General features: G+C 42.8%; 1 protein-coding gene and 1 long non-coding RNA gene across 3 annotated transcripts in view; one reads left to right on the top strand and one right to left on the bottom strand.

Annotated features, from left to right (window-relative positions):
* neto1l (neuropilin (NRP) and tolloid (TLL)-like 1, like) overlaps nucleotides 1-12,039 on the top strand; it is a 129,809-nt gene that overhangs the window by 85,506 nt on the left and 32,264 nt on the right. The window lies entirely within an intron of this gene.
* On the bottom strand, nucleotides 1,124-2,264 carry LOC132116017 (uncharacterized). The gene is made up of 3 exons (XR_009425593.1): nucleotides 1,499-2,264; nucleotides 1,255-1,456; nucleotides 1,124-1,155 (listed from the first exon to the last, which is right to left on the bottom strand). It is a non-coding gene; the product is annotated as an uncharacterized LOC132116017 (long non-coding RNA).

Consider the following 12,039-nt stretch of genomic DNA (forward strand, 5'->3'; position numbering starts at 1 on the left):
TTAACGGACATTTATGTGCTAATTTGCAATGCGTGATGTCAACACGGATGTTTAGGGTTCTAAAAAACTAACCCAATTTTAGTAGTTCTTAAGTAAAAAATATAATGGAGGGAAAACATTGTGATAGTCCTTTCTTTAAGTAATATTCCATTATGCTACCCCTCATATTTCTTGTTCATGTGTTAAATACATATTCATCTTTTTTTCTGTCTTTAGGACATGGAAGAAGATCTTTTACAGTGTGCGATTGAGAAGACTACCATGGGCATCTTCGTGATAAAGCACACTGCAGACAATGAAGCCCATGATGTAGGCATTGTGCTAGAGGGTGTAGCAGTGCTTCAGGACCTCGACAGTGTGGATTTAGCAACTTCAATGTTGTTTGGTCTAATTTATACTCTTAACCTGCAGTACCCCACAAAGTTGCATTTTACAACTGAAATTTTGCAAAAACTCATCATGGAGTTGGATGCAGGTGAACTCTATCAAGGCCCAACATTTCAAATCTGAACTCCACCAGTGAGATAGACTGATTTCGAATGACTACTGAGACTACAAACAATCAACCTCAGAAAATTTCAGCAGCCTTCATGCAAGACCACCGCAGAGGGTAAACCGTGATCTTGTTGTTTAGACTGTTCCCCTTTGCCTGCTCTTGTTTCTTTATCTTTTTTTTTTTGTCTGAATTTGGCCCTTCTTTGGACTGGCTCAGAAGTTGATTGATTAGAGAGCTGAATCTATGACACATGGATGAACTAGCATAAATAAGATACATTGTTTAAAGTTTAGGTAAGGGTCAGATACTGTATTTTCACATTATTTTGTAAGGTCTATATATAATTATCTTTGAAACGAAAGTGTTTTTTCTTGAAATAACAGTTCCAGGTAGGGCTGCACGATATTGGGAAAAAATGACATTGCGATATTTAATTTTTCTGCGATAGTATATATTGCGATATGAAATCTAATAAAAAATTTTCTTACAAACAAAAATGGGGTGAGCACACTTACATTCTCATTTTAAATGATTTAAACGTCGACACCATTGTGTCAATTGATTAATATGTGCGAGGGAGAGAGAGCTCGTGTTGTTTAAAGACGGTGAGCGTGCGGCCGGGGCTTGCTCTCTCTCCCTCTCCCTCTCTCTCTCTCTCTCTCTCTCCCTCTGTTTCTCTCGCGCACGCTCTCGCTCTCTCTCCCTCTGTCTCTCTCTCTCTCTCTCGTGCTCTCTCCTGTGCTCTTTCTCTCTCTCACTCTCTCTCGCGCGCTCTCTCTGCCCTGTTAAACTGACAGGACTTAAAAACACATGTAAATGGTAAACTTTCACTCTATGATGGTTAAGCTGTACAATTAATCTGCGAATCACATTCGTCAAGAGCCGGGGAGCAGCTGGCCCGTACTGTTAATGAATAACGGATCAACTACGACAGCCTACATCGCACATCCTGCGATGTGACTATCATGAATTCGTACATCGCGATATCGATGCTTAAACGACACATCATGCAGCCCTAGTTCCAGGTACTGGTGTTCTTGGGTACAGTTTTAAGGTTTCTGAGAAAAATGAAATAAATTAGTGTTACAATGTTTTATTAGTTTTTAAACACACAGTTACATGCAGTATAATGTTACTTATGTTTATGATCTTGTTTAAAAAAAAGAAAGAAATCTTGTAAAACTTATGAAGGTTTACATATATTGTTGATCTACATGTTATGCTTACAAAATGAACTGTCTTTGTTTTTATACTAGTCTAATTAAAACTGATATGTATTTTTATTAAATTTAATCATCAGAGAAGTCATTTATGCTATGCTTTTGAAAGCACAATGTTATTTAGACATGCCATTTAAATTACACATTGTTCAAATTATTAAATAAAGGATTTACAAAAGGTTTTTGTGTTACATGAAATGAAACATGCGACAACAAACCATTGAAATGTGTATTAAAATTTTATTTGAGTGAAGTTATTAAAATTATGTTAAGATAACTTGATTTAATTGCACAGAATTAACATGATTGAAGCAGATATCTGAAATAAAATAATAATGTTAAACTAGCATAACAGAATTATGTTAGTATAACTTGAAAAGACTATGTACACATTACTTTTTGAAATTGCATAGGATTAACACAACCGTATTATAATGAAACCACATAAATGCATAGGATACTTTGAACTCGAACGGAATGTGTGGAACCAATGTCCATAATTCAATTGAGTAAATCCAACAAATCTTTTTTTTCAGTGTGTGATAATAAAGCCAATCTTTAGAAATCATTCTAATATGCTGATTTAGTGCATAAAAAAACTTTGAAGAAAAGCATTTATTTGCAATAAAAGTCTTTTATAAAATAATAATCAATTTTCATAAATTTAATGTCTGCTTGCTAAATAAAATTATTAAAGGGGTCATATGATGCAATTTTAAGTTTTCCTTTCTCTTTGGAGCAATTTGAATTTGAATTTATTGAATAGATAAAATCTCTAAAGTTACAAAGACTAAAGTCTCAAACCCAAAGAGATATTCTTTATAAAAGTTAAGACTCTTCCACGCCCTCCTAAAATGCCTAATTTAAAAACACCCCCACATGTCTACGTCACTGTGTGGGAAGATTTGCATAACACTGCCCAAATGTTCACGCAATGAAAGAAGGCGTAACCTTTGATTCTCGTCATGTCGTGGCGACGCTGTGTGTTTGGTTGTGAAAAAGAAACTACTTTGTTTGGCCTTCCAAAAGAGGGCACAACTAAAAAATTAGTGGTTAAGTTGTATTTACAACACTGTTCCAGAACAGTTCAACCCAAATATCTGTGTGTGTGCAACCCATTTAGCAGAGTACTGTTTCCTGAACCTACAATGCCGGCTGTTCCGACTCACATCCTGTAAGTATGTTTTTATATAGAACTTGCCACTGATGATTCAAATGTAAGTTTTGAGCAGTGTAGAGTAGCGCTTGTTGTTTGTCATTTCTCTGATCACAGATACAGACAAATGGTTTTATGTTTACGGGCTCTGATACGCTGCACAACACACAAAAAGACAATATAAGTCAATATACTCTGTAATTATGTGCCCACTGGATGCAGGAAATGCCTAATTTGTAACGGGTTTTATTGGTTTTGTCTCGTCGCGCTGAGACACAGCATCACAGTATGGTAAAGGGGGTAACATTTCCGTCACATGCTTGAGGTATTTGGCAATGCACTAGATAGCTGGCCAATCAGAGCACACCTCGCTTTTCAGAATGATGAGCTTTGTAAAAATCTATATGTTTCAGAAAGGCGGGGCATAGAGCAGCAATGATAATGTACAGTATGTGGAAAATAATGTGTTTTTTTTTTTACCTTTAAACCGCATGAACATTATACAGTATGTCATATGACCGCTTTAATTTCATTTAAAAAAACTGACTCTGAATTTAATCTTACTTACTCCAAACTTTTAAACGGTATTGTAGAGAATATATAAATTATATACACAAATAATAGACTATAGTAAGCAGAATATGCTATAATTTGGTTATAACAAATGTATGTAAATTAAATTGTAAATACACAATAATATAATAAATGTATGGAACATTAAAAAAAATCTAAATGTACTTTTATTTAGATGTTTTTCTAAATAAAAGAAAAACTGCTTTGATGTTTTTCTAAATAAAAATAGATTTTGTTTTACAAAATTTAGCTAGTGAAATCAAATAATGAATCTAAAAAGAGATTCTAAAACTGGAAACTAGAAATAGAAGGTCAAGCCAAGTGTCACGATCATTAGATGGAGTGCCCTCTACTGAAGCTCATGGGCACTCCATCTAATGATCGTGACACCAAGCACATTGCATTGCTGAATATGTCATTCTCTGCTGTAGATATTTTGGGAAATGTCATAGGTCATCAGGGTATTCTGTGCTGAAAAATTCAATACTCAAAAACATACTATACACAACAAGAGCAGTAAGAATAATGTGCCAGTATGCTGTTCTGAATGCCTCTGTGTGAGAGAGCCTCATTTGTTTATGTGTGTATGCTTGCATTTATGTGGCAGGTTGCAGCATGTGCCATCAGGTAACTCCAATAAGAGAGTGGAGCATGAAACTGGCAGAGCAGAGAGGATGTGGTTCCGCCTCGAGCTGGGGATTGGCTGATTAATTGGATTCATTCATTAGTTTGATCTTCCAATTTAGCACTTTGGAAGATATTAATCAGTTGCTTATTTAAATGTCACCTGGAAGCAGCCAAAGGGAAATGAGGCTGGTGAGAGTCTTTCAAGGAGCAGTTCCACAACTGGATCAACTGGATTTGCTTATTGGGGCATTCAGGGACACAGAGAGCTCTCATAACCGTCATTATGAACACCCTGAAATTAAAAGTAATTTATACACTCTTGTATGTAGTCTTTTGGGTGTGAGATGATGTTTGAATGTCACCAATTATCACGCATGTCAGTTTGCTTTAAAGACAGCAGGATGCTGCGCTGATGCTCTCAATATTTATTTATCCACGGAAATTAATGTCAGTCAACCAGTGATGGTGTGTTCAGATCATGTCAGAAAGATTATCTATTTATGAGTTAAGCTGAATGGACGCTGCCATCCAAAGACAAAGCACAGTAACTACACATCTTGTCAAAACTGAGTCCTAAAATGGGCTTTGTGACATCTGTTCTGTCTTGTGCCAAAGTGTCCTGGTTCAATTTTGAGTTTCAAAACTGCAGTAACTGCAAAAATCCAAGCTAATACCTTGGCAAGTGTGTTACTACAAGTGAAGTTACTACATTCTTGCTTTGTTTTCACGGTTGACACCGCAGGTATTGCGCAGTCTGCCTTTGTATCCTGCAGCAAAATGATGGTTGAACTTGCGTTAAAACAAAAAACAAAAATTCTATCTTTATAATCAGTTAACATTAACTAGCCAGCTGCTAGCAAATTAAACAGCCTATGCTTCATATCCCCTCTGACAACATAATGATAATCTGATTTATAATTGCATTGATGTTCATAACCCTGACAGTTCATAACCCTGACAAAACACAATGGAAGCACAGAACAGGGAGACATGTTACAGAAATACAAAACTAAAGTTCAAAACCCTGACAGTTCGCCTCCTACCGGCGATCAATCCAACAAAGGAGGGAGGGTGGGGGTTCAGGAGGTGAGCGTGTGGCGGGCAAGGGGCAAGCAATGGGAAGGCCATAAGGCCAGGGTGGAGTTCAAGGAGGGAGGAGCCAGAAAGGATCCCAGAGCAGGAGGAGCCAGATGGAGATCCATAGGCCAGTCAAGATAGCAGCCCACTGTGGAGTTGATGGCTGGAGGAGCCATGGTGAAGAATGGGCCAAAAAATACCAGGGGGCCAATTGATGGAGACTGAGCCACTGGAGGTGGAGACCCAGGTGGACCCAAGCAAACGAAGAGCCAGTGCGACACAGAGGATCCAGAAGGTCAAGGCGGAGCTGAAGGCTCAGGCAACCGAGGCAGAGGCAGGGATCTGGAAGACCGCGGTGGAGCCAGAGTGACTGAGGATGAATGAGGAGCCAGAGGGAAGGAAGAGCCTAATAGAGCCAGAAGAAGCCAGTGGAGTGGAGTCCCGAGGCAGCGGATGGTCAATGACTGACCAAGGCAGAGCTGGAAGGATAAGGTAGCCCGGTGGAGCCAGTGGGATGACAGGCCACAGTGGAAACGAGGGATTTAGGAGCCAAGGCTGAGCCAATTGGTCAAAGGACCAGGGTGGAGTCCAGGACTCTAAGTGTGGTAGGCGGAGATAGGAGGTCCTCACACCTAGGCAGAGCTGGAGACTGAAAGTCCCTAGGCAGATCTAAGTGCCCAGATGGTGCTGACTGAGGGTGAGCTGAGGGGCTGACAGGCACCAGCGGAGAGGAACTGGCTGGCATAAGAGGAGGTGTGAGAGGGAAGCTGGGAGGGAACACAGGAGAGCAGGAGCTGAGAGGATCCACAGGAGATTCAGGGCAAGGTGGAACCAGTGGAGACACAGGAGACATAAGAGAGCAGGAGCACTGGGTATTACCTCCCCAAACCAATCTGTTAATTCCTCTTGAAAAATGTCCATCAGTTCCTCATAATGTCCAGAAACCAGTTGCAACTCACACTCAGCTTCCTTCCAAGCCCTCGATCTCCACCAGTACTACCTTGGGGACGAGCAATGTTCCCTGCTCACGCACACGGTCAGGCGATTCTTGAGGCTCAGGCACTGGGGTGATGATTGGCTCAGTTGCGGGTTTATGCGTTGACTCATGTGTCATGGCAGGCTCAGGCGATTGCTCTATGCAGTGGGATGATGGCTGGCTGGTCTCTGGGTTTGGAGTGAGGCTGGTGAAATCCTCCTAAGCGAAGCAGACAGTGAATAAAAATTTGTTGTTCACCAGCACCCACTACACAAATGCAGCGAAATCCTCTTTTGGAACTGTTCGCTGGCAGGCGTAGACTTTTTAGATCTGGCATGCCTTACACACTTCCTTGACCGCTTGCTTTGCATCTTTTCAAACACCAGTCCAGGTGAGTGGTCAAGGAAGTGGGTAAGGCATGCCAGATCTAAAAAATCCCTGGTATGGTGCTCCAGCAAATGGTCTTTCTGCTCCAGGCAAAGGAGTTGGACGTTTGGCAGATTAATTCCGGGAGATGGGAGAGAAATGAAATAAGTGAATAAAAAAACTAAATGAAAGAAAACGCCACGTAACTATATTCAACATGAGGCTCAGTTAATTTTTCACATAGCTGTGCTCTAAGGAGGCGCACGATGCAGGAGTAATTCAATAACAGTTTTTTTTTTATATAATCCACAAAGCAAACACTAGGCATCTGTCTAAATATATCATTTATAATATAATAAAAAAATAATAAATGACTTTATTTATAGTATTTTCCACTTACAATCAAAATGTATTAAAAAAAAAAGACAAAACACAGTAGTACTGTGTTATTTGTATAACATTTTTGTTGTTGTTGTTATTGTTGTTTATTAATCTGTACCCCTTTAAAATGTGTTTTTGGAAGGATATGCTTGCAAATGTATTTGTCTGTGTAAATGTTTGCATTTATATTGTTTAAATAATGCATATATAAAATTATCATGGTACTGTACAATTACGATAGAATATATGACAATTAATTTACAGCAACTTCATAAATTAAAAGTAAAAACACACCTAATGCATATACTTTATTAATCATTTTGTAAAAGTAGAGTAAAAAATTTTGCTGAATTTTTTGTAGAAAAGGTTTGACCAAAGTGTCTTAAATGCACCTGATTACCACACATAAATACAAACTTCCCAGAAAGACTTAAACGTACTGTAAGCATTTGTCCAAGTCTTTGATATTACATTGACTGAGTGTTACATTTATGTATTGTATTATTATGAGACTTGCTTCCTCACACAGTTCACGGCTCTCCTGGCAGGCACAATTTCCGAGGCTGAAGAAATATAAATCTCCTCTAGGTTGTTATGGGTAAATACTGTAAGCTTCAAAAGATTATAGTCTAAGCCTTGGTTTACAAACCAAGTCTGCACTCAAGCACTGAGGGAATCCGGAAGTATTCTCTCCATGCATACACATATATACACAAACACACACGCTTCCATTGATGACAGATGAGGCTATATAATATGCTTTATAATACTCCTTCCTCTTAGCCAGATTATGCCTGCTTAGGATACTGAGGACGTTGTTTACAGAGGTCTTGGTTTCAGTGTTGGAGGATTTACAGATACCATATTGTCCTCTCACAGTGCTTTATAACTGTGAAAAATATCTGCAGGATTTATGTTTGGTGTGAAAATTCCCTAGTAAATCATGACAATAGTATATGTGGTTGTGTACATTGGTTTGGATGTGTAGTAATGTGTCTATATTTTTCCTCTGCGTTTATGTTGTATAAAGTCACATCAGACTGTTGTTTTTCATTTACAGTACATTTTTGATAAACTGTTATCGTTCCATTATCTGATGCGTTTTGGATCACAAATCCTTCTGGGAGCACTTGAACACTTTGAAAATTGTCAAATTTTAGCTCTAATATTGGTTGGTTATGTTTATTAAAAAAATAAATATATCTATAGCAGAGGTCACCAATTAGCAGTCCACAGTCCAGAATCATTGATAATCATAAATTAATGCAGTAAAAAACATAGTGAGGTTTATTTTTCCATACTGAGAAACCAATAATATTAGCATTTGCCTTCAAAAATGTTTCACAATGTTTTTATACAGAGTCTTAATTGAACTTCTTGTGACAGAATCCGTTGACTGTCATGACATTGACAAGTAAACCAAAATGAGAAATCACAGGAATAAATATAATTTAATATATCAGTTTTATATAGTATAACCTTGTATTATATAAATAGACAAATGCTGTACAAGCACAATTCAAAGAGTAGTGTTGCTTTCATATGATCTGATCAATCTTACCATCTTTATAAATACATAAAGTTGCACCATAGTGTCACGATCATAAGCTGGAATGCCCATGAACTCCAATAGAGGGCACTCCACACAGAACTCTGGCATACTTGTATTTCCATTCCCAACTCCATTTCCCATAATCCCATGCTTAGGGCTAATAACCACCAGGTGTTCCCTATTACCACTCCCCTATATAAACTCTGTTTGGACTCTCATTAATTGCCAAGTCTTGTTTAGTTTTGGCTGGCATTTCCGAATGGTTTCCCTGTGTTTGTTCTGTGATAAAGTTCGTATGGCAGAGAAGGAAGGAGACCAGGGTCGGCGTACTGAGGCTCGTGGGAACTTTATTACGCTTAATCAAAATGAGCGAAACACACAGTCGCGCCACATGCGCATAAATCATAACATTGATACTTTCAGGCTCTCGCTTTCTGTCGGTCGTTTCTCCCACGAGTCCTCAGGTCTCTCACTTTCCTCTGGTTCCCAGCCGGCTTAAATACTGCTTCCCCACGCCAATCACTGCAATGAGAAGCAGGTGTCACTTGTTTCTCACTTAACTCACTTACCACCGCTGATCTCCTCACTCTCTCTCCCGTCGCAGACCTCGCTGAACCACACCTCCCCTGCCACATACCCCCACCGCCCGACTCAGGCCGGGGAGCCATCCGGCCTGCAGCCCCCCCCCCCCCCCCCCCCATTCCTGGAGAGGAAGTCGGCCACAGCCATCTGCGCCCCCGGCCTGTGAATCACCTTGAACTTAAATGGCTGTAAAGCTAGATACCAACGGGTGATTCGCGCGTTGGTATCCTTCATGCGGTGGAGCCACTGGAGGGGCGCGTGGTCCGAGCAGAGGGTGAACTCCCGGCCCAGGAGGTAGTAACGAAGGGTGAGGACCGCCCACCTGATGGCCAAACACTCCTTTTCTATGGTGCTGTACTTAGCCTCTCTCTTAGAGAGCTTCCGGCTAATGTACAGCACCGGGCGATCCTCCCCCCCCACCTCCTGGGACAGGACCGCGCCCAGCCCCCTGTCCGACGCGTCAGTCTGCAACAAAAAGGGGAGAGAAAAGTTAGGAGAGTGCAGGAGCGGTCCACCACACAGGGCAGCCTTGACTCGGGTAAAGGCCTGTTGGCACCGCTCCGTCCATTGGACCGTATCTGGTACCTCCTTTTTAGTGAGGTCAGTCAGGGGGCTAGTGAGGTCCGAATAACCAGGAATAAATCTCCTATAATATCCCGCCAGCCCCAGGAACTGCCTCACCTCCTTTTTGGTCTTGGGTCTGGGGCAAGTCGCAATTGCTGCCGTCTTGTCAATTTGGGGATGCACTTGCCCGTGACCCAAGTGGAAGCCCAGATACCTTACCTCCACCCGCCCAACCGCGCACTTCTTCGGGTTGGCCGTTAGCCCCGCCCGTCTCAGCGCCTCGAGGACAGCCCTCACATGCTCCATATGCCGCCGCCAGTCGCCACTATAAATGATAATATCATCCAGGTAGGCGGCGGCATATGCAGCATGTGGGCGCAGCACCCGATCCATGAGACGCTGGAACGTAGCGGGGGCCCCGAACAAGCCGAACGGAAGCGTCACAAATTGGTGTAAACCAAACGGCGTGGTGAAGGCTGTTTTTTCTCTAGACATGGGAGATAAGGGGATCTGCCAATATCCTTTTGTCAAGTCCAATGTCGAATAAAAGCGAGCCGTACCTAACCGATCGAGCAACTCGTCAATCCGTGGCATTGGATAAGCATCAAATTTTGACACTGCGTTCACCCTGCGATAGTCCACACAAAATCGCACCGAGCCGTCCGTTTTGGGGACCAAAACAATCGGGCTCGCCCAATCACTGTGGGACTCCTCGATTACTCCTAACCCCAGCATCGCCTCTAATTCTGTCTGAACCACCTTTTTCTTGTGTTCAGGTAATCTATATGGCCGGCTGCGAACCACCACGCCCGGCTCCGTCTCAATATGGTGCTGAATCAGATTAGTACGACCAGGTAGAGGCGAAAACACGTCTGCAAATTCGGACTGTAACTGTCCAATGTCAGTGAGCTGCGAGGGCGAGAGGTGATCCCCTCCCGGGGCCAGGGCGAGGGATTTTCCTTTAATGATCGCCTCTGGCCCGAGATCCTCCTCTCCGCTCACTGCCGTCGCTAGCAACACTGACTCCTCTTCGCTCCATTTTTTAAGGAGGTTGAGGTGATAAATTTGCCTGCAGTCGCCTCTATCTGTTCGTACTACTTCATAATTGAGATCGCCTATTCGCTGTGTGACCTCAAAGGGCCCTTGCCACTTTGATAATAATTTGGAGCTGGAGGTTGGCAGTAATACGAGCACTCTATCTCCCGGTGCAAATTCTCGGAGCTTAGCTCCCCTGTTATACAGCTGGCTTTGTCTGCCCTGGGCCTGAAGCAAATTCTCCATTGAGAGCCGCCCCAGTGTATGGAGTTTTGCTCTCAGGTCCATGACATACTGAATTTCATTTTTGCTATCCGAATGTCCGTCCTCCCAAGTTTCTTTTAGGACGTCCAGCACCCCGCGGGGCTGGCGTCCGTAAAGAAGCTCAAAGGGGGAAAACCCCGTGGAGGCTTGGGGGACCTCGCGCACAGCGAATAAGAGGGGCTCTAGCCATCTATCCCAATTTTTCGCGTCTTCTTGTACGAATTTACGAATCATTGTTTTCAAAGTGCGATTAAATCGTTCAACCAGTCCGTCTGTTTGTGGGTGATAGACGCTGGTCCGTACCGCTTTAATGCCCAATAATTCGTATAATTCGCGTAACGTGCGTGACATAAACGCGGTGCCTTGGTCCGTGAGAATCTCTTTTGGGATTCCCACGCGGGAGATTAAACGAAACAGGGCGTCCGCCACACTCTTCGCCGAGATATTGCGGAGCGCCACTGCTTCGGGATATCGTGTTGCATAATCCACTATGACTAACGCAAAACGATGTCCCCGTGCGGATCGTTCTAATGGCCCGATGAGGTCCATACCAATTCGTTCGAAGGGGACCTGCACTAGAGGTAGAGGGCGCAACGGCGCTTTTGGGGTGGCCGGTGGGTTCACCAACTGACATTCCCGACACGACGCGCACCATCTGAGGACGTTCTCGTGAATGCCCGGCCAAAAAAATCGGGTCATTAGACGATTTAGCGTGGCTGTCATACCCAAATGCCCCGCCATTGGATTGCAATGTGCCGCCTGGAAAAGCATTTCCCGACGGCTCTTAGGTACTAATAATTGGGCCGTATCTTCCTTTGTCTGAGCGTCATGGGTCACTCGATACAACCGGTCCTTAATAACGGCAAAATACGGATAAGAGAGCGCGCGGTCAGGAAGGAGGACCTGCCCATCGATGGAACGGACCTGCTCGAACGCATGTTTAAGGGTTTCATCCTGGGACTGCTCCAGGGGAAAGTCATCGCGGCTGGAAAGGTTTAGCCTCACCAACTCGCTCGGTTCCCCTGAAGCTTCCCCACTGGGTCCGGGTACAGACTCTCCCACCTGGGCGCACGCCCCGCTAACCGGGCCTCTCTTTTTCCCAGAGGCATCCACTGTTAAACACCCCAATAATTGTTCAAAAGCTGGCCAATTGGTACCCAAGATTAGTGG

Source organism: Carassius carassius, chromosome 35 (genome assembly GCF_963082965.1).
Source record: "Carassius carassius chromosome 35, fCarCar2.1, whole genome shotgun sequence".
NCBI classification, from domain to species: Eukaryota; Metazoa; Chordata; class Actinopteri; order Cypriniformes; family Cyprinidae; genus Carassius; species Carassius carassius.